Here is a 21208-nt window from a genome sequence, read left to right on the forward strand (position 1 = left end):
TACTAAATGACTTCTTCACTACCCGGTAAAAACAATGACTGCAGATGCTGGAAACCAGATTCTGGATTAGTGGTGCTGGAGGAGCACAGCAGTTCAGGCAGCATCCAAGTAGCTTCGAAATCGACGTTTCGGGCAAAAGCCCTTCATCTGGAAGAAAGGCAGTGAGCCTGAAGCGTGGAGAGATAAGCTAGAGGAGGGTGGGGGTGGGGAGAAAGTAGCATAGAGTACAATGGGTGAGTGGGGGAGGGGATGAAGGTGACAGGTCAAGGAGGAGAGGGTGGAGTGGATAGGTGGAAAAGAAGATAGGCAGGTAGGACAAGTCCGGACAAGTTATGGGGACAGTTACTGAGCTGGAAGTTTAGAACTAGGGTGAGGTGGGGGAAGGGGAAATGAGGAAACTATTGAAGTCCACATTGATGCCCTGAGGTTGAAGTGTTCCGAGGCGGACGATGAGGCGTTCTTCCTCCAGGCGTCTGGTGGTGAGAGAGCGGCGGTGAAGGAGGCCCAGGACCTCCATGTCCTCGGCAGAGTGGGAGGGGGAGTTGAAATGTTGGGCCACGGGGCGGTGTGGTTGATTGGTGCGGGTTATCTACCTGTGACTCCATTTTCTAAGGAACTGCAAGGTCTCCACTTCAAGATCCCTTTGTTCGGCAACACTTCCCAGGACCTTACCGTAAAGTGTATAAGTCCTATCCTGATTTGCCTTTCCAAAATGCAACACATCATGTTTGTCTAAATTAAAATTCATCTACCATTCCTCCATCGTTTGACCCATCTGATCAAGATCCTGTGGTACTCTGAGGTAGCCTTTTTTGCTTTCCACTACCTTGCTAACCAGTTCCCCTTGTTGAACACCTTAATGAAGTCCATATAGACAACATCCACTCCTCTGCTTTCATGAATCTTCTTTATCACTTCTTCAAAAAATTAAATCAAGTCCGTGAAACACAATTTCCCACACACAAAGCCAGGTGGACAATCCCTAATCAGTACTTGCCTTTCCAAATACATGGAAATCCTGTCCCTCAGAATCCCCTCCAGCAACTTATCCATCACTGACATCAGGCTCACTGGTCTATATTTCCCTGCTTTTTCCTTACCACCTTAATGGTACCACATTATCTAACCTCCACTTGTCCAGCACATCACCTGTGACTATCGATGATACAAATATTTAAGCAAGAGGCCCAGCAATCACTACCCCTAGCTTCCAACAAAGTTCTGGGATACACCTGATCCACTAATGGGGATTTATCCACTTTTATGAGTTTTAAGACATCCAACACCACCACCTCCCCCACCTCTGTAATATGGATACTTTTCAAGATATCACTATTTATTTCTCCAAGTTCTATAGCTTCCATGTCCTGCTCCACAATAAAAACTGACACAAAGAACTCTATTTAGTATTCCATTCCACACACAGACAGCGTTGTTGATCTTTAAGAGACCCTGTTCTCTCCCTAGTTACTCTTTTTGTCCTTAATCTACTTGAAGAATCTCTTTGGATTCTCCTTAACCCTACTGGCCAGAGCTATCTCATGTTCCATTTTTTACCTCCTGATTTCCCCCTTGAGTAAAATACTACTGCCATTATACTTCACAAGGGATTTACTCAATCCCAACTGTCTATATGCTTCCTTGTTTTTCTTGAGCAGAACCTCAATTTTTCGAGTCATCCAGCATTTCCTACACCTACCAGTCTTGCCCTTCACATTAATAGGAACATACTGTCTCAGGACTCTTGTTATCTCATTTTTAAAAGCCTCACACTTTTCAGCAGTCCCTTTACCTGCAAATAGGCTCCTCCAATCAACTTTTGAAAGTTCTTGCCTAATATTGTCAATATTGGCATTCCTCCAATTTAGAACTTTAAATTTTAGGTTAGATTTATCCTTTTCCATAACTATTTTGCCCTGCCTCATTTCGCAAGAGAAGGTCAGGTTTTGCTCCTTCTCTCGTAGGTACATCTACATAGCGAATAAGAAAGTTTTCTTGTACCTGCTTAACAAATTCCTTTCCATCCAAGACCTTAAATCTATGGCAGTCCCAGTCTGTGTTTGGAAAGTTAACCATTTCAACCCTATGACTGAGGTCTCCTCACAAATTTGCTTCTCAATATCCCACTGATTTTTTATTCTTTTGTGGAATGTGGACAGTACTGGCCGGTTAGCATTTATTGCCCATCCTGGTTGCCCTTGAGAAGGTGGTTGTGAGCTGCTTTCTTGCAGTCCATCTGCTGTGGGTTGACCCACAACGCCATTAGGGAGGGAGTCCTAGCATTTTGACCCAGCAACAGTGAAGGAAGGGCGATATATTTCCAAGTGAGGATGGTGAATGGTTTGGAGGGAAACTTGAAGATGGCGGTGTTCTCATATATTTGCTGCTGTTGTCCTTCTGGATCAGACCTGGGCATTTTACGGCCTTTGGTCGTTCCTGTCCGGCCGGCATGAGGTCAATCTTAAACTAGAACATAAATGAAAAAGTATTTACACCTTGCACACAATACAACTGTATTGCTTTTGTTTTGAAAAGGAGGCTTTTTTAATTTATGTATGGACGCACAGGTGCGTGTATGTGCGTGTGTGAACAGCTAAAAGTGATGCTTGCTGGCTAGCCCTCAAAATGTCAGCTCACGCCAAGACAAGTTATGTCATATCCCACAAAATTGCCAGAAACAGTAAACCGTTTTCTGATGGAGAGTTTATTAAGGAGTGCTTGTTGGGCTCTGCAGAACTAATATGCCTGGAGAAAAAGGAGGCATTTGAGAATGTGCCCCTCTCCCGCCTGGAGAAAAAGGAGGCATTTGAGAATGTGCCCCTTTCCCGACACACTGTAACGAGAAGGGACATCGCGAGAAATCTGGAGCTTCAGCTGCAGCACACAGCGGTCAACTTTGACTTTTTCTCCTTGGATTTGGATGAGAGCTGCGACGTCCGTGATACAGCCCAGCTTCTCATCTTCGTACGTGGGATAACTACGGACTTTAAAATCATGGAGGAGCTGGCAGCCTAGCAGTCAATGAAAGGGACAACAACTGGTAATGATTTGTTCATGGAGGTAAATGCATGTTTGGACACATTGGGACTAAAACGGGACAAGCTGGCGGGTGTGACAACGGATGATTGTCCAAATCTAACGGGAAAAAATGTTGGACTCTTAAAGAGAATGCAGGATAAAGTGACAGAAATTGACCCTGAACAGAAATTGGTATTTTTGCATTGCATTATACATCAGGAAGTGTTGTGTAAGTCAGTGTTAAAAATTAACCATGTGGTTGATATTGTAACTAAAATAGTTAACTTCATCAGGGCAAGAGCTTTGAATCACAGGCAGTTTGTTGCACTTTTGGAGGAAAATGAGAGTGAACATCGTGACATAGGCTACCACACAGCTGTCAGGGGGCTCAGCCTGGGTAAAATGCTGAAAAGTGTATGGGACCTGAGAGAAGAGATTCAAGATTTCTGTGTGAAGAAAGGGAATGGCATTCCACAGCTTTCAGATGCAGACTGGATTGCAGACCTTGGTTTTGCTGTTGATGTGACTGCACTTTTGAATGAACTAAATGTGAAACTGCAGTGAAAGGGCCTTTTTGTGCATGAAATGTACAACTTGGCGAAGGCTTTGAGGAGAAAGTTGCAGCTTCTCTCAAGCCAAATGGAGGACAACATTCTCACCCACTTGCCAACACTGAAGGAAGCCGCACCTTCAGCTGATCACCTCCACAGGTAATCATCTATGTTAGAAGCACTGCATGGTGAATTTTCAGGGCGATTTCAAGACTTTAAAACAGTTGAGAGTAAAATGCACATGACATTTTCCTCATTTACATGCAGTGTGGAGAATGCACCTCGTGATGTTCAGCTTGAACTCATTGACCTGCCGTCTGACACACTTCTGGCAGAGTACTTTAGGTCAGTCTCATTGCTTGATTTTTATTCTCCCTCAAAGAGGAGAACTTTCCACACATGAGGAGACATGCTCCAGAAGATTCTAGTCCTCTTTAGATCTACCCATATATCCGAACAGACATTCTCAGTGATGAAGTTCAACAAATCCAAATCCCGATCCTCTATCACTGATGATCACCTCTCAGCTGTCCTTCACATATCCACCTCAGACATTCAGTGCACTTGTTCAAGCCCAAAACAGACTGGAGTTTTCTCATTAAACAAGTAAAATGAGCTGAAAAACATCAAAAGTACTTATTGCTTTTTGTATGGAGTTGTTTGTTGTTTGTAATACTGAACAAGAATGAAACAACTTTTTCCCTTTGTAGAAGAGTCTAGGGCCAAATGGCATTATTCCAGAATAAGAGTTTCACTGCAAAACTATATAATCTAGTACTTTTTAAAATGGGAGAAAATTAATACTGAGCAGAATTATGTTCAACCTATTGTTGGTCCAGCCCTCCAACACAACTCAGGTTTCTCATGTGGTCCATTGGAAGAATGAATTGCCCACGCCTGTTCTAGATGGTAGTGGTTGTAGGTTTGGAAGATGCTGTCTGAGGATCTTTGGTTAATTTGTGTAGTGTACCTTGTAGATAGTACACACTTCTGTGACTGAGCATCGGTGGTGGAGGGAGTGGATGCTTGTGGGTGCAATGCCATTCAAGCAGACTGCTTTGTCCTGGATGGTGTCGAGCTTCTTGAGTGTTGTTGGGGCTGCACTCATCCAGGGTAAGTGGGGAGTATTCCATCACACTCCTGACTTGGTGAAAAATCACACAACACCAGGTCATAGTCAACAAGTTTATTTAGAAGCACTAGTTTTCGGAGGGCTGCTCCTTCACCAGGACAATCACCTGATGAAGGAGCAGCTCTCCTAAAGCTAGTGCTTCTAAATAAACCTGTTGGACTATAACCTGGTGTTATGTGATTTTTAACTGTGTACACCCCAGTTTAACACCGGCGTCTCCAAATCATGACTCCTGACTTGAGCCTTGTAGATGATGGACAGGCTTTGGGAAGACAGGAGGTGAGTTAATCGCTGCAGTATTCTGAGCCTCTAACCTACTCTTGTAGCCACTGTGTTTATGTAGTGAGTCCAGTTGAACCATAATATTATCCCTAATCAAAACTTCCACTGCCCCTTCCTCTCCTGCCCACCTTTCTATCCTTCCTGCAGGATCTATTCCCCAGAACATTATGTTGCCAGTCCTGTCCATCCCTCAGCCAGGCTTCTGTATTAGTTATGGTATCCCAGTTCCATGTTCCTAATGATGCCCTGACTTCATCTGCCTTATAGTCGGGCCTCAGGCATTGAAAGAACTGCAGTTTAATTTATCAGTCTTACCTCATCCTCTGCCTTGCTCTTGCCTGCCCTGACTGTTTGACTTGTTCCTCTTCTCAACTGTACCAGCTCCAGACTTATCCCTTTTCTCAGTATCTCTTTGGGTCCCACCCCTCCCCTTACTGGTTTAAATCCTCCTGAATCACATGAACAATTCAAGTACAAACCATCCTTCTTATTCAGGTTACTTCTACCCCAGAAGAGATTCGGATGATCCAAAAATGTGAATTCTTGCCCCCTCCATGAGCTCCCCCTATTCCTATTTTCACTAGCATGTTCCACCGGGCGTAACCCAGATATCACTACCTTCGATGACCCATGTCATTGGTACCAATGTGTACAATACTTTGACTGGCCCAGGCTAGGTGCGATTTGTAGCGAATTGTTTCTTTTTTCCGGCCAGTGACAAGCAATGCTCTTATCTCTAGGTTTGTTTTTTTCTCTCCCTTACCCCCGACACTACCGCCTAACTGCAGTAGGGCTTACATTCTCCTAGCTAATTGGTTTAAGCAAGTTTGATCAATCTGTAATTGGCTGTTAGAGGTGATGGACATTGCCTGATGTCACCCCCCACTATTTACTGACTGGCTCCTTAAGGTGCCAGTTCTCCCTGAGTCCAGCCTCTTCATTAAGTCTTATTAAGATACGGGGATAGTTTGAAATGTTCTTTAATAAAGAGTTAAAGAAAATGGGAGACCTTTGTGGCTGTATGCACTCTGAGATTCTGTGCACGGTGATGGCAGCATTATGGCCAAGCTTATAGATGAAATCGGGGGGAAGGCAAATGGTGAGAATGCAAAGACCCTGCAGAAGGATATACACAAGTTCAATGAGTGGGCAAAGTGGGAGATGAAATATAATGTGGGAAAATGTGAGTCTATTCACTCACTCTGGTCGGAATAATAGAGGAGCTAAATATTATATAAATGGAGAAAGACTGCAAATAGCTGCAGCACAGAGGGAATTGGGAGTCTTGTGCATAAATCTCACAAATTTAGCATTGAAGTTCTCTGGGAAATAGGGAAGTCAAATGGAATGTTGGAGTTTATTTCGAAGAGGAAGTGACGTGTAAAAATGGTGAGATATTGCTAAGACTATACAAGGCACTATTCTGGATTAGTGGTGCTGGAAGAGCACAGCAGTTCAGGCAGCATCCAAGTAGCTTCGAAATCGACGTTTCGGGCAAAAGCCCTTCATCAGGAATAAAGGCAGTGAGCCTAAAGCGTGGAGAGATAAGCTAGAGGAGGGTGGGGGTGGGGAGAGGCAGTGACCTGACCAGGGCACTTTATGGGGAGGGGCAATGGGCTGACCAGGGCACTTTGTAGGGAGGGCCAGTGACCTGACCAGGGCACTTTGTAGGGACGGGCAGTGGGCTGACTAGGGCACTTTGTAGGGAGGGGCAATGGGCTGACAAGGGCACTTTGTAGGGAGGGGCAGGGGGCTGACCAGGGCACTTTGTAGGGTCGGGCAGTGGGCTGACTAGGGCATTTTGTAGGGAGGGACAGTGACCTGACCAGGGCACTTTGTAGGGAGGGACCGTGACCTGACCAGGACACTTTGTAGGGAGGGGCTGTGGGCTGACCAGGACACTTTGTAGGGAGGTGCAGTGGGCTGACCAGGGTCCTTTGTGGAGAGTTGCAGTGGGCTGACCAGGGCACTTTATAGGGAGGGGCAGTGGGCTGACCAGGGCACTTTGCAGGGAGGTGCAATGGGATGACCCGGGCACTTTGTAGGGGGGGCAGTGACCTGACCAGGGCACTTTGTAGGGACGGGCAGTGGGCTGACCAGGGCACTTTGGTATATGATGCCCAAGACTTGATTTTCCTTGCACTTAGTCACGTTGACTATCCTTAATTAATCTTTGCCTCTCCAAATACATGTCAATCATATCTTTCAGAATCACCTCCAACAACTTACTCATCACCGATGTCAGATTCACAGGTCGAAAGGCTTCAGGCTTCTCCTTCCAGCCTTTCATAAACAACTTACCCACCCTCCACCCCCCAGAACCTCACTCATGTTACAAATATTATTCCTGGAGAATTACCTTCCTAACGTCCAACAATTTCCTGGGATACACTTGATCAGCTCCTGGAAATGTATCTCCCTTTATGTTTTCTAAGATCTCTCACACTTCCTCTTCAGTAATATGAACTGTTTTCTCCAGCCTGAATTCTCTCGCCTCCATTTCTTTCTCAACTGTAAAAACTGATGCAAAATCTTCATTTAATATCTCTCGCATCTCATGAGGTTCAATATAAAGACAACCTTGGGTGATCTTTCAGGGGTCCTACTCTCTCTCTGGTGCTTGCTGTCTTGCTCTTAATGTATTTGTAGAATCTTTATGGATTGCCTTTAACCTTATCTGCCAACACTATCTCATATCCCCTCTTTGCCTTCCTAATTCCCTTCTTAATAATGCCCTTACACTCCTTATACTTTTTAGGAGATTCAGTTGATCCCAGTTGTTTATATCTATTATATGATTTTTTTTTATTCTTAACTCAAACTTCAATATCTTTATTCATCTATTTTCCCTAACTTTACCCGCCTTGACTTTCACTCCATAATGCTTCTGAACTCTCACTTTCACATGTTTGAAGGCCTCCTACCTGTCAGTCGTCCCTTTACATGCTAACAGTCTACTCCAATCACATTGTGGGCAGCACAGTGGCACAGTGGTTAGCACTGCTTCCTCGCAGTGCCAGAGACCTGGGTTCAATTCCTGCCTCAGGTGACTCTTTGTGTGGAGTTTGCATATTGTCCCTGTGTCTGCGTGGGTTTGCTCTGGTTTCCTGCCCCAATCCAAATATGTGCAGCTTAGGTGAATTGGCCATGCTAAATTGCTCGTAGTGTTAGGTTAGGGGTTGCAGGTCGGTGTGGACTTGTTGGGCTGAATGGCCTGTTTCCACACTGTAAGTATTCTGAAAAAAACTTTTAAAAGTTCTAGTTCCATACTCTTAAAATTTCCCTTACTCCAATTAAGAATTTTAACTTTTATGAACGACATATCCTTTTCTATAATATGTTAAAACAAATAATATTATGATCACTCGTCCCAAAGTTGAGTACTAACACATCAGTCACTTGCCCTGCGTTACTTCTCAAGAGCAGGTCAAGGTTTGCTACTTCTCCACTGGGAGCATTGACATATTGATAAAGAAAATTTTCTTGAATGCATTTAACAAATTTCTCTCCATCCAAACCTTTAATGCTATAGCAGTTTGAGTCAATGTCTGGAAAATAAAATCCCTTGCTATTATAACCATATTATTCTTCCATATGTATTGAGATTTGTCACCATATTTGCTTGTTGATTTCCCTCTGCCTATTTGGAGGGAGTTGGGGTTTGAGTACAGTCCCATCAGGTGAACATATCTTTCTTATTTCGAATTACAACCTGTATATTTTCAATGATCCCATGTTTTCCTTAATGAAACTGACACTCTCCGTCCTCTCTTGCCTCTTTTTCTATCCTTCCTATAGCACCTAAATCCCACAATCCTGAGCTGCCAGTCCTGTCCTTCCCTTAGCCAGGTTTCTGTCAGAGATAGGATGTCTCCATCCTATGTTCCCATACATGCCCTGAGTTCATCAACCTGACCTGTAAGACCTCTTGCATTGAATAAATGCAGTAAAATTCTTAAGTTCCTTTGTTCTCTGACTTGCTGTTTTGTTTTTTTTAATTAATTTGCTCTTTTCTGGTTCAGAACCATCCTGATCTTTCTTTTTATTTTCACAGAATCACCCTCCACCACCAATAGTTTATAGGTTCCTGAAGTCGAACTAGCAAATCTCCGCACCAGGATATTGGTCCCTTTCCAGTTCAGGTGAAACACAGCCTTTTTGAACTGGTCTTTTCTCTACCAGGAGAAATCACAATGATTTAAGGAACAGAATCCCTGTATATCTTGCCATCTCTTCAGCCACAGATTTATCTCCCCTGTCCTTTTATTCCATCCCTCATTAGAACTTGGCTCCGGAAGTAAATTAGAGATTACTACTTTTGGTGTTCTGTTTTTTAATCTTCTACCAAATCTGTTATATTCACTCTGTAAAGCCTAACTATGTCATTCCTGTCAATGTGTATAACAATGTCTGATTCCCCTTTGATAATATGCTTCAAACGTTTTGAGACATCCTTAATCCTGTCACCGGGAAAGCACTATGCTATCCTGCTGCAGAATCTCCTGTCTGTGCCCTGACAGAGGGTCCCCAATAATAATTCTTCCTTTGAATCTGGACAAACCTTGTTTAACATAAGAGTCATTCTTTAGTGCTCAAGATCTGACTACCACTTCTATTTTTTTCTGAGAAACTATCTTTCAACAGGACCCAAAACGAATATCTGTTTGAGAGGGAATACCTGCAGGAGACATCTGAACACGCTTTGTCCCTTTCCTGGCAGTTACCCATCGATCTGACTGATCCTGCTGTAAAATCACTTCTCTAGATCTACTGGTCGTCACACTCAGTGTCTCTTGTGTCTCCTCATTGACATGAAGCCTAAAAGGAAGAAGTTCTGATTAGCGCCGCATACATAAAAATAAACTACCTTTCATTACACATAGATTTAATAATAAGACACAAAGCCAGTTGAAAAAGACTCTTTTGTGATTGTAAAACAAACTCTCCTTCACATTTTTTAGAGGTCTATTTTTCAGAAATATACAAGTTTAGAACAGAGAAAGAAAAGAAACTCCCGACAAATCAATACTTGACAAACATATGAAGGCCTCTCCCACACAATCTTCATGCTTTCTGTGAGGAAAACATGTCTCACGAACTTGATTGTGTTTTTTAATGAAGTAACCAAAAAAGATTGATGATGGCAGACATTGTTCACTTGGAGTCTAGATCATAGTGGTGCTGGAAAAGCACAGCAGGTCAAGCAGCATCCGAGGAGCAGGAAAATCAACGTTTTGGGCAAAAGCCCTTCATCAGAATTATTGACTTGGATTTTAGTAAAGCCTTTGACAAGGCTCCGTATGATCGACTATTTGGTAAAGTTAGATCATGTGGGATTCAGGGTGAACTTGCCGGCTGGATACAAAATTGGCTTTATGGTAGGAGACACAAAGTATTTATGGAGAGTTGTTTATTGGACTGGAGGCCCGTGAGCTGTGGTGTTCCACAGGGATCTTATTTTAAACAGCGTTTGTCGAGGTTTAAAAGAATAATGATTATGGAAATGATTTTGATGACAGTACAGGAAGCATAGTTAGTAAGTTTGCAGAGGACACCAAAACTGATGGTATATTGGACAGTGAAGAATGTTATCTAAGATTATAAAATTGGTCTTAATCAATTGGGTCACTGGACTGAGGAATAGCAAATGGAGTTTAATTTGGATAATTGTAAGGTATTGCATTTTGGTGATACAGACAAGGGCAGGATTTAAACAATTAATAGTTGGGCCTTGGGTCGTGTTATAGAACAGAGAGACCTAGGGGTTCAGGTGCATAATTCTTTGAAGAAGCAAATTACTAAAGAAGTTGAAGGTCTTGTCAAGATGAAGAAGAAGACTTTTGTTCGGATAAGACTCGAAGGCTCAGTTAGGGCACTTGAGAGTTACAAGCGAGCCAGGAAAGACTTCAAGAAAGGGCTAAGAAGAGCCAGGAGGGGATATGAGAAGTCATTGGCAGATAGGATCAAGGAAAACCCGAAAGCTTTCTATAGATACATCAGGAATAAAAGAATGAATAGAGAAAGACGAGGGTCAATCGATGATAGTAGTGCAAAATTATGTGTATTCAGAGGGCATGGGAATCGCTAAATGAATATATTTTGTCAGTGTTCACACTGGAAAAAGACAATGTTGTTGAGGAGAATATGAAGTACAGGAAATCTAAACAGAATGGGTTATCTTTATGATAAATCTGCACCATTGTCTCTCATATAGATTTAGGACAGATATCAGCGGTAGTTTATTTACTCAGAGAGTAGTAGGGGTATGGTACATACTGTCTGCAACAGTAGTAGACTCCCCGACATTAAGGGCATTTAAATGGGCATTGGACATACATATGGATAATAACGGAATGGTGTAGGTTAGATGAACATCAGGTTATTTTCACAGGTTGATGCAACATCAAAGGTTGAAGGGTCTGTACTGCACTGTAATGCTCTACATTCTGTGTTCTATAAGGATAGATAAATCCCCTGGGCCAGATAGGATATACCCAAGGTTACTACGGGAAACAAGGGAAGAGATTGCGGCACCTCTTGTGATGATCTTTGCCTCCTTATTTGATGGAAAGTAGATGGAAAGTATTCAGCCTGGAACTCAGTGACCAGTGGTGTTCTGCAGCGATCTGTTCTGGGACCTCTGCTCTTTGTGATTTTTATAAATGACTTGGATGAGCAAGTGGAAAGGTGGGTTCATAAGTTTGTTGATGACGCAAAAGTTAGTGAAATTGTGAATAGTGTGGAGGGCTGTTGTAGGTTGCAACCGGACATTGACAGGATGCAGAGATGATCATTGGAGTAGGACCAGATGATTGGTCGATGGCAAATGTTATTCTCTTGTTCAAAAAAGGAAAACGGGATAACCCTGGGAATTGCAAATCAGTCAATCTTTTGTCAGTGTTGGGCAAATTATTGGAGAGGATTCTGAGAGACAGGATTAATGATTATTTGGAAAAGCACAGTTTGATTAGAGATAGTCAGCATAGCTTTGTGAGGGGCAGGTCATGCCTCACAAGCCTTATTGAATTCTATGAGGATGTGACAAAATACATTGATGAAGGTAGAACAGTGGATATGGTGTATATGCATTTCAGTAAGACATTTGTTTAGATTCCCTACAGCGTGGAAACAGGCCCTTCAGCCCAACCAGTCCACACCAACCCTCCAAAGAGTAACCCACCCAGACTCATTCCCCATAATTATCGCTGACTAATGCACCTAACACTATGGGCACTTTAGCATGGCCAATTCACCTGACCTGCACATCTTTGGACTATTGGAGGAAACCAGAGCACCTGGAGGAATATGCAAACTCCACACAGACAGTTGCACAATGCAGGAATCGAACCTGGGACCCTAGTGCTGTGAGGTAGCAGTGCTAACCACTGATCCACCGTGCTGCCCTTGCAGCACCTGGTAACATTCCCCATGGTAGGCTCATTCAGAAAATAAGGAGGCACGAGATATCAGGGAAATCTGCCTGTCTGGATACAGCCTTGGCTGGCCCATAAAAGACAGAGGGTGGTAGGAGATGGAAAGTATTCAGCCTGGAACTCAGTGACCAGTGGTGTTCTGCAGCGATCTGTTCTGGGACCTCTGCTCTTTGTGATTTTTATAAATGACTTGGATGAGCAAGTGGAAAGGTGGGTTCATAAGTTTGTTGATGACGCAAAAGTTAGTGAAATTGTGAATAGTGTGGAGGGCTGTTGTAGGTTGCAATGGGACATTGACAGGATGCAGAGCTGGGCTGAGAACTGGCAGATGGAGTTTAACCTGGAAAAGTGTGAAGTGATTCATTTTGGAAGGTGGAATTTGAATGCAGATTACAGAGTTAAAGGCAGGACTGTTGTGGTTCTGTTTGCCGAGCTGGGAATTTGTCTTGCAAATGACCCTGTCTAGGTGACATCCTCAGTGCTTGGGAGTCTCCTGTGAAGCGCTTCTGTGCTGTTTCCTCCGGCATTTATAGTGGCCTGTCTCTGCCACTTCCAGTTGTCATTTCCAGCTGTCTGCTGTAGTGGCCGGTATATTGGGTCCAGGTCGACGTGTTTGTTGATAGAGTCTGTGGATGAGTTCCATGCCTCTCGGAATTCCCTCGCTGTTCACTGTTTGGCTTGCCCTATAATGGTAGTTTTGTCCCAGTCGAATTCATGTTGCTTGTCATCTGCGTGTGTGGCTACTAAGGATAGCTGGTCGTGTCGTTTCGTGGCGAGTTGGTGTTCATGGATACGGATCGTTAGCTGTCTTCCTGTTTGTCCGATGTAGTGTTTTGTGCAGTCCTTGCATGGGATTTTGTACACTACATTGGTTTTGCTCATGTAAAGGCAGGACTGTTGGCAATGTTGAGGAACAGAGGGATCTTGGGGTCCATGTCCATAGATGCCTGAAAGATGCCACCCAAGTTGATAGTGTTGTTAAGGCGTGTATGCTGTGTTGGCCTTCGTTACCAGGGGGTTGAGTTTAAGAGCTGTGAGGTTATGCTGCAGCTGTATAAAGCCCTGGTTAGACCACACTTGAAATATTGTGTTTAGTTCTGATTGCCTCATTATAGAAAGGATGTGGAAGCTTTAGACAAGGTGCAGAGGAGATTTCCCAGGATGCTGCCTGGACTGGAGGACATGTTTTATGAAGAAAGGTTGAGGGAGCAAGGGCTTTTCTCATTGGAGTGAAGAAGGATGAAAGGTGACTTGATAGACGTGTACAAGATAATGAGGGGCATAGATCGAGTGGAGAGCCAGAGACATTTTCCCAGGGCAGAAATGGCTATCACACAGGGGCATAATTAGCAGGTGAAGGGAGGAAGGTACTTTACACAGAGCGGTGGGTGCATGGAATACACTGCCAGCAGTGGTAGGAGAGTCAGATGCATTATGGACATTTAAGTGACTCACGGATAGGCACATGGGTGATAGTAAAATGTAGGGTGTGTAGGTTGGTTTGATCTTAGAGTAGGATAAAAGGTTGGAACAACGTCAAGGGCCAAAGGGCCTGTACTGTGCTGTGTTGTTCTATTCTATGTTGTATATACTTCACTCCTAAAAAGAAAACTCTCTGTATATATACAGTGACACAAAAGCACAGCTCTGCACATTTGCATATCAAGTAAACACACAAAACATCTGTGTATGACTCTATCCAAAAAACCAAAGCCCTCTCTTACACATACGATACTAATATTTACATATATTTGAGGCACGAGGAATCTCCGATAACTGAATGGACCCCCGTTTACCTTTAGCTGATACACGATTGCAGCATTATAGGATTACTTTCCAATGCTTGGGCTGCATGTCATTGTGGAGAGGCTGGTGAGAGACTAACCCCGTGATGCCCTCAGGTAGACTCCAGCATTTGCAGCTTTCTGCAGCTCCTGATGCCAACGCTGGTTATGGCACTGGCCTGCCCCTGGTTACCAACACCCTGAGTTGCTGGATGTTCTGTTACAGTTCTGGCTCCACGGCCTGCCTCTACCACAGCTGCACCTGATCTAGCAGAAGTGCTGAGCTAGACTTGACCAATCCTCATGTCTGCCTCTGCAGCTCTGGGAACACTCTGGACCTTACCATCTGGGCAACTTACTCTTTGAGGCCCTCTCTCCTGTTCCTGACCATTTCTGCCAACTGGGCACGTTGTATATTCAGGACTGAGCACATACTGGCCTCTATCCACCTCACCGAGATCAACATTACCCTGGGAGATGGTCGTTCAGATTGCTCTGTGTTGATGTGCAAGGATGCTGGCAATCCTTGTGATGAACTTAAATGAGGAGAGATTAAAAGAGGCTTGAGTGGAGTATAAATGCCAGCAGGGGCTTGTTGGGCTGAATGGCTTGTTTCCGTGCTTTGTATCCGCCATCTTTAATGGCCCTTTAGAAAGTGGTGATGAGCTGCTGTCCTCTGGATAACTCTGTATCTATTTAATATCTGATGATAGAAACAAAGGACATAGGTACAGCAGTAGGCCATTTAACCCTTTGAGACGATCCATCATTCAATATGATCAAAGTTGATAATCTAACTCAATGCCTTCATAGAATCATAGAAGATCAGAGAATCCCTACAGTGTGAAAACAGGCCATTTGGCCTAACAATTTCACACTGACCCAACTAAGAGTAACACACCCAGACCCATTCCCCTACCCTAGTACTCTACATTTATCTCTGACTAATGCATCTAACCAGCACATCCCTGAACACTATGTGCAATTCAGCATGACCAATTCTCCTAACCTGCACGTCTTTGGATTATGGGATGAAACTGGAGCACCCAGAGGAAACCCATGCAGACACAGGCAGAACATGCAAACTCCATGCAGACAATCACCCGAGGTTGGAATCGAACCCAGGTCACAGCGGCAACCACTGAGCTCCCTTTTTCCCAGACTCTTCATCTTAACCTTACAAACTTTAAAAAATATTTGGACGAATACGTCAAATATCATAAGATTCAAGGATATGGAAAACGTGCAGGAAATTGATATTAGCTCACCTTTAGTGGTAGTTCTGTTGGTGCAGACTCAATGGGCTGAAGGGCTCTTTCTGTGTCTTATGAACCTGTGAATCTTTGTCCCCTTTATTTCTAAGTCCATGGTATTAGAGATAATGTATTGATATGAATAAAGTGCTGGTTGGCAGAAAGAAAGCATAGAGTTGGAATAAATGGGTCCTTTTCAGGGAGGCAGGCAGTGGTAAGTGGGCTCCCACAGAGTTCAGTGCTGGGACCCCAGCTGTTCACAATATACATTAACGATTTGGAGAAAGTAATTGTATGCAATGTCTCCAAATTGGCAGATGACAGTGAGCTGGGTGGCAGTGTGTGCTGAGGAGGATGCTAAGAGGCTGCAGAGTGTCTCTGAGGCTGACTGAGTAGGCAAATACATGGTAAATACAATATAATGTGGATAAATGTGAGGTTATCTACTTTGGTTGCAAAATCAGGAAGGCACATTGTTATCTGAATAGATGCAGCTTTGGAAGAGATGAGGTACAATGAGACCTGAGCAGATGGTGAGGAAAGCTAATGGCATGCTGGTCTTCAGAGCAAGAGGATTTGAGTATCAGAGTAAGGAGTCTTTCTGCAATTAGGCAGGGCCTTGGTGAGGCCACTCCTGGAATATTGTGTGCAGTTTTGGTATCCTAGTCTGAAGAAGGACATTCTTGGTATTAAGGGAGCCCAGAGAAGTTTCACCAGCCTGATTCCTGGGATGACAGGCCTGACATATGAGGAAATTAGGAGAAAGTGAGGGTTGCAGATACTGGAGAGTTAGAATTGATAAAGCTTGGTGCTGGAAATAGCACAGCAGGTCAGGCAGCATCTTCCTCCCATCTATCCATTCCATAGTTCCCACCGAACTATCACCATCACCTCCTACCTTTGCCCACCTATCGCCATCCCACTATCTTTCCCTTAGCCCCACCTCCCTCCTTCTATTTATCTCCCAGTCCTGAAGAAGGCTCCTGCCCAAAACGTCCTCTCTTTTGCTCCTCAGATACTGCCTGACCTGCAGTGCTTTTTCCAGCACTACACTTTATCAACTTTGACATATGAGGAGAGACAGGATCGACTAGGCTCGCCTTTAATGGAATTTAGAAGTATGAGGAGGGATCTCAGAGAAACAGATAAAGCCCTGATGGCACCGGACAGGCTAGATGCGACAAGATTGTTCCCGACATTGGGGAAGTTCAGAACTGGAGGTCACAGTCTTAAGATTAATGGGTAAGCCATTCAGGACTGAGATGAGGAAGAATTTCTTGACTCAGAGAGTTGTGAACCTGTGGAATTCTCTCCCACAGGAATCTGTTGGGGCCAGTTCATTAGATAGATTGAAGAGGGAGCTGGATGTGGCACCTTGCAGCTAAAGTGATCGAGGGATATGGGGAGAGTGGGAATGGGATACTGAGATTGCATAATCAGCCATGATTGTATTGAATGGTGGTGCAGTCTCAAAGGGCTGAATGGCCTACTCCTAGGTGCTATTTTCTATGTTTCTATGATGTCTGGTTTGCATGGACTAGTTAGACCATGGAGGTGTGGGCCTATAAGTGTGCAATTTGGAGTCTCTGGTTCCTTGTTTCAACAGAACTACCACTTCCCCTAAGCACAATTAATACATCCAAGAAATCAGCAAAAACAACTCAGGTATGGCATTAATAACCGTTCTTGAATCCTCGATCATAAAATGAGCAATAAGAAGAGGTTTTAAACGCTCCTCAGTTTCCCTCAACTTATTAATCATTAACACAGGAACTGCACTCTGACACCTAGTAAACACTGACTTAATGCAGTCAAGTTGAGAGAGTCCACTCTGCAATTTCAGCTTAGAGTAAAGTGAGCACATGGTCATCTTTGCTTTTTTGGACAAAAACGTGAACTTTTCTTGAGCATCATAACCTGTCATTATAAAGACAGAGATCACCTTGGATGGAAGGTAAGTTGTTCAACAGACAGTAATTGGTTCGTGTGAGATCCTGAATATTGGTGGGACTGGAAGATTAATTTTAAGACGAAAGAATGATAAGACTCTTGGGTAATGCTGCAAAAAGAAATCAGTCTTCTGAAGTTTCTCATTGTGAACTGAAGAGGACAGAATTGCAATATCAAATCTGAAAGAGAATAATCATTTATGCGAAATGAGGAATGAGTACTGAATGGTTGGAAAGACAATACTGATTGTTTGAGGCATTGTCATGGAGATTGCTCCAGGTACTGTTGTACCCGTGCTTTTGTTTATTTTGAGAAGATGTAATACCTGGATATGTTCCTTCTACTTGCGGAAGACAGCTAACTGCGTGTGAATATATGTGACTTCTAGCAAGTGCAAGTTTGCCACACATTTGACTAATAATCTTGAATTGATTGTTTAAGGGTTATGTCTTATATAATTCAAACTCAATCCCCAATGGAGAGACAATGACCTAGTGGGATTATCACTGGACTGTTAATCCAGAGACCGGGTAATGTTCTGGGGACCTGGGCTTTAATTCCACAACGTCAGATGGTGGAATTTGAATTCAAGAAATATCTGGAATTAAGAATCTAATGACTACTATAAATCCATTGCCAATTGCTGGGAAAACCCCACATCCTTTAGGGAAAGAAGTCTGCCATCCTTCCCCGGTCTGGTCTACATGTGACTCCAGACCCACAGCAATGTGGCTGACTCTCAACTTCCCTGTGGACAATTAGGGATGGGCAATAAATGCTGCCTAGCCAGCGACACCCTCACCCTGTTACAGAATAAAGAAACAAAATGGCATCATTCAATAGACAACAGGTGACAGTCTGTGCAGTAACTCAGGAAATACCACTACATTATAAATACTATTTATTAAAGCAGGCCAGTGACTTCGTGGGCAGACTATGGCTCTTGTTTTCTGGTTCAGCTTAAGGTGCTGGTCGATACTGGGTCTCTCTCCTTCAAAGCCTCAAGGACCTTTCACTCACGATTTGAAGCCAAGTAACTGCAACGTCTCACAAAGACCTGTTGTTTATTTACTCTTTCCAAGCCCCAAACCAAAGCATGGTAATTACGTAGATTTATAGAGATAAACAGCACGGATGTAGATGCTTTGGACCAACTCAACCGTGCCGACCAGATATCCTAAATTAATCCAGTCCCATTGCCAGTATTTGGCCCATATCACTCTAAAACCTTCCTATTCATACACTCACCCAGATGCCGTTTAAATATTGTAATTATAGCAGCCTCCATCATCTCCTTAGGCAGCTCATTCCATACATGTACCAGCCTATATGTGAAAAGGTGGTCCCTTTTAAATCTTGCCCTCTCACCCTACCCTGAGGAAAAGACCTCGGCTATTCATCCTATCTATGCCTCTCAAAATTTTATAAATCTCGATAAGGTTACACCTCAGCCTCTGATGCTCCAGGGAAAACAGCCCCAGCCTATTCAGCCTCTCCCTATTGATCAAGCCCTCCAACTCTGGCAACATCCTTGTATATCTTTTCTAAAGCCTTTCAAGTTTCATAACATATTTTCTGTAGTAGGGAGAATTGAATGCAGTATTCCAAAACTGCCTAACTAGTGTCCTGTATAGCCACAACATGACATCCCAACTCCGATATGCAATGAAGGCAAGCATACTAAATGACTTCTTCACTACCCGGTAAAAACAATGACTGCAGATGCTGGAAACCAGATTCTGGATTAGTGGTGCTGGAAGAGCACAGCAGTTCAGGCAGCATCCAAGTAGCTTCGAAATCGACGTTTCGGGCAAAAGCCCTTCATCTGGAATAAAGGCAGTGAGCCTGAAGCGTGGAGAGATAAGCTAGAGGAGGGTGGGGGTGGGGAGAAAGTAGCATAGAGTACAATGGGTGAGTGGGGGAGGGGATGAAGGTGATAGGTCAGGGAGGAGAGGGTGGAGTGGATTGGTGGAAAAGAAGATAGGCAGGGAAGACAAGTCCGGACAAGGCATGGGACAGTTACTGAGCTGGAAGTTTAGAACTAGGGTGAGGTGGGGGAAGGGGAAATGAGGAAACTATTGAAGTCCACATTGATGCCCTGGGGTTGAAGTGTTCCGAGGCGGACGATGAGGCGTTCTTCCTCCAGGCGTCTGGTGGTGAGAGAGCGGCGGTGAAGGAGGCCCAGGACCTCCATGTCCTCGGCAGAGTGGGAGGGGGAGTGGAAATGTTGGGCCACGGGGCGGTGTGGTTGATTGGTGCGGGTTATCTACCTGTGACTCCATTTTCTAAGGAACTGCAAGGTCTCCACTTCAAGATCCCTTTGTTCGGCAACACTTCCCAGGACCTTACCGTTAAGTGTATAAGTCCTATCCTGATTTGCCTTTCCAAAATGCAACACATCATGTTTGTCTAAATTAAAATTCATCTACCATTCCTCCATCGTTTGACCCATCTGATCAAGATCCTGTTGTACTCTGAGGTAGCCTTTTTTGCTTTCCACTACCTTGCTAACCAGTTCCCCTTGTTGAACACCTTAATGAAGTCCATATAGACAACATCCACTCCTCTGCTTTCATGAATCTTCTTTATCACTTCTTCAGAAAATTAAATCAAGTCAGTGAAACACAATTTCCCACACACAAAGCCAGGTGAACAATCCCTAATCAGTACTTGCCTTTCCAAATACATGAAAATCCTGTCCCTCAGAATCCCCTCCAGCAACTTATCCATCACTGACATCAGGCTCACTGGTCTATATTTCCCTGCTTTTTCCTTACCACCTTAATGGTACCACATTATCTAACCTCCACTTGTCCAGCACATCACCTGTGACTATCGATGATACAAATATTTAAGCAAGAGGCCCAGCAATCACTACCCCTAGCTTCCAACAAAGTTCTGGGATACACCTGATCCACTAATGGGGATTTATCCACTTTTATGAGTTTTAAGACATCCAACACCACCACCTCCCCCACCTCTGTAATATGGATACTTTTCAAGATATCACTATGTATTTCTCCAAGCTCTATAGCTTCCATGTCCTGCTCCACAGTAAAAACTGACACAAAGAACTCTATTTAGTATTCCATTCCACACACAGACAGCGTTGTTGATCTTTAAGAGACCCTGTTCTCTCCCTAGTTACTATTTTTGTCCTTAATCTACTTGAAGAATCTCTTTGGATTCTCCTTAACCCGACTGGCCAGAGCTATCTCATGTTCCATTTTTTACCTCCTGATTTCCCCCTTGAGTAAAATACTACTGCCATTATACTTCACAAGGGATTTACTCAATCCCAACTGTCTATATGCTTCCTTGTTTTTCTTGAGCAGAACCTCAATTTTTCGAGTCATCCAGCATTTCCTACACCTACCAGTCTTGCCCTTCACATTAATAGGAACATACTGTCTCAGGACTCTTGTTATCTCATTTTTAAAAGCCTCACACTTTTCAGCAGTCCCTTTACCTGCAAATAGGCTCCTCCAATCAACTTTTGAAAGTTCTTGCCTAATATTGTCAATATTGGCATTCCTCCAATTTAGAACTTTAAATTTTAGGTTAGATTTATCCTTTTCCATAACTATTTTGCCCTGCCTCATTTCGCAAGAGAAGGTCAGGTTTTGCTCCTTCTCTCGTAGGTACATCTACAGAGCGAATAAGAAAGTTTTCTTGTACCTGCTTAACAAATTCCTTTCCATCCAAGACCTTAAATCTATGGCAGTCCCAGTCTGTGTTTGGAAAGTTAAAATCTCCGACCATTTCAACCCTATGACTGAGGTCTCCTCACAAATTTGCTTCTCAA

The 21208-nt window shown here is 43.6% G+C and overlaps 1 protein-coding gene and 1 pseudogene across 5 annotated transcripts in view; both read left to right on the top strand.

Annotated features, from left to right (window-relative positions):
• Positions 1 to 21208, top strand: part of LOC140458521 (hydroxylysine kinase-like) — a 69015-nt gene that overhangs the window by 29499 nt on the left and 18308 nt on the right. Inside the window, exon 1 of one of the 5 annotated variants that reach the window (XM_072553263.1) lies at positions 9104 to 9125. The exons of 3 other annotated variants lie outside the window; for them this stretch is intronic. The gene's annotated coding sequence lies outside the window, so the exon portion shown is untranslated. Of the gene's footprint in view, positions 1 to 9103; positions 9126 to 17317; positions 17408 to 21208 lie in introns of those variants that run through there. One more of the 5 variants, XM_072553264.1, reaches the window with a different exon arrangement.
• Positions 3022 to 9748, top strand: LOC140458333 (general transcription factor II-I repeat domain-containing protein 2A-like; annotated as a pseudogene).

The sequence above is a fragment of the Chiloscyllium punctatum genome, chromosome 33, assembly GCF_047496795.1.
Source record: "Chiloscyllium punctatum isolate Juve2018m chromosome 33, sChiPun1.3, whole genome shotgun sequence".
Classification (NCBI taxonomy): Eukaryota; Metazoa; Chordata; class Chondrichthyes; order Orectolobiformes; family Hemiscylliidae; genus Chiloscyllium; species Chiloscyllium punctatum.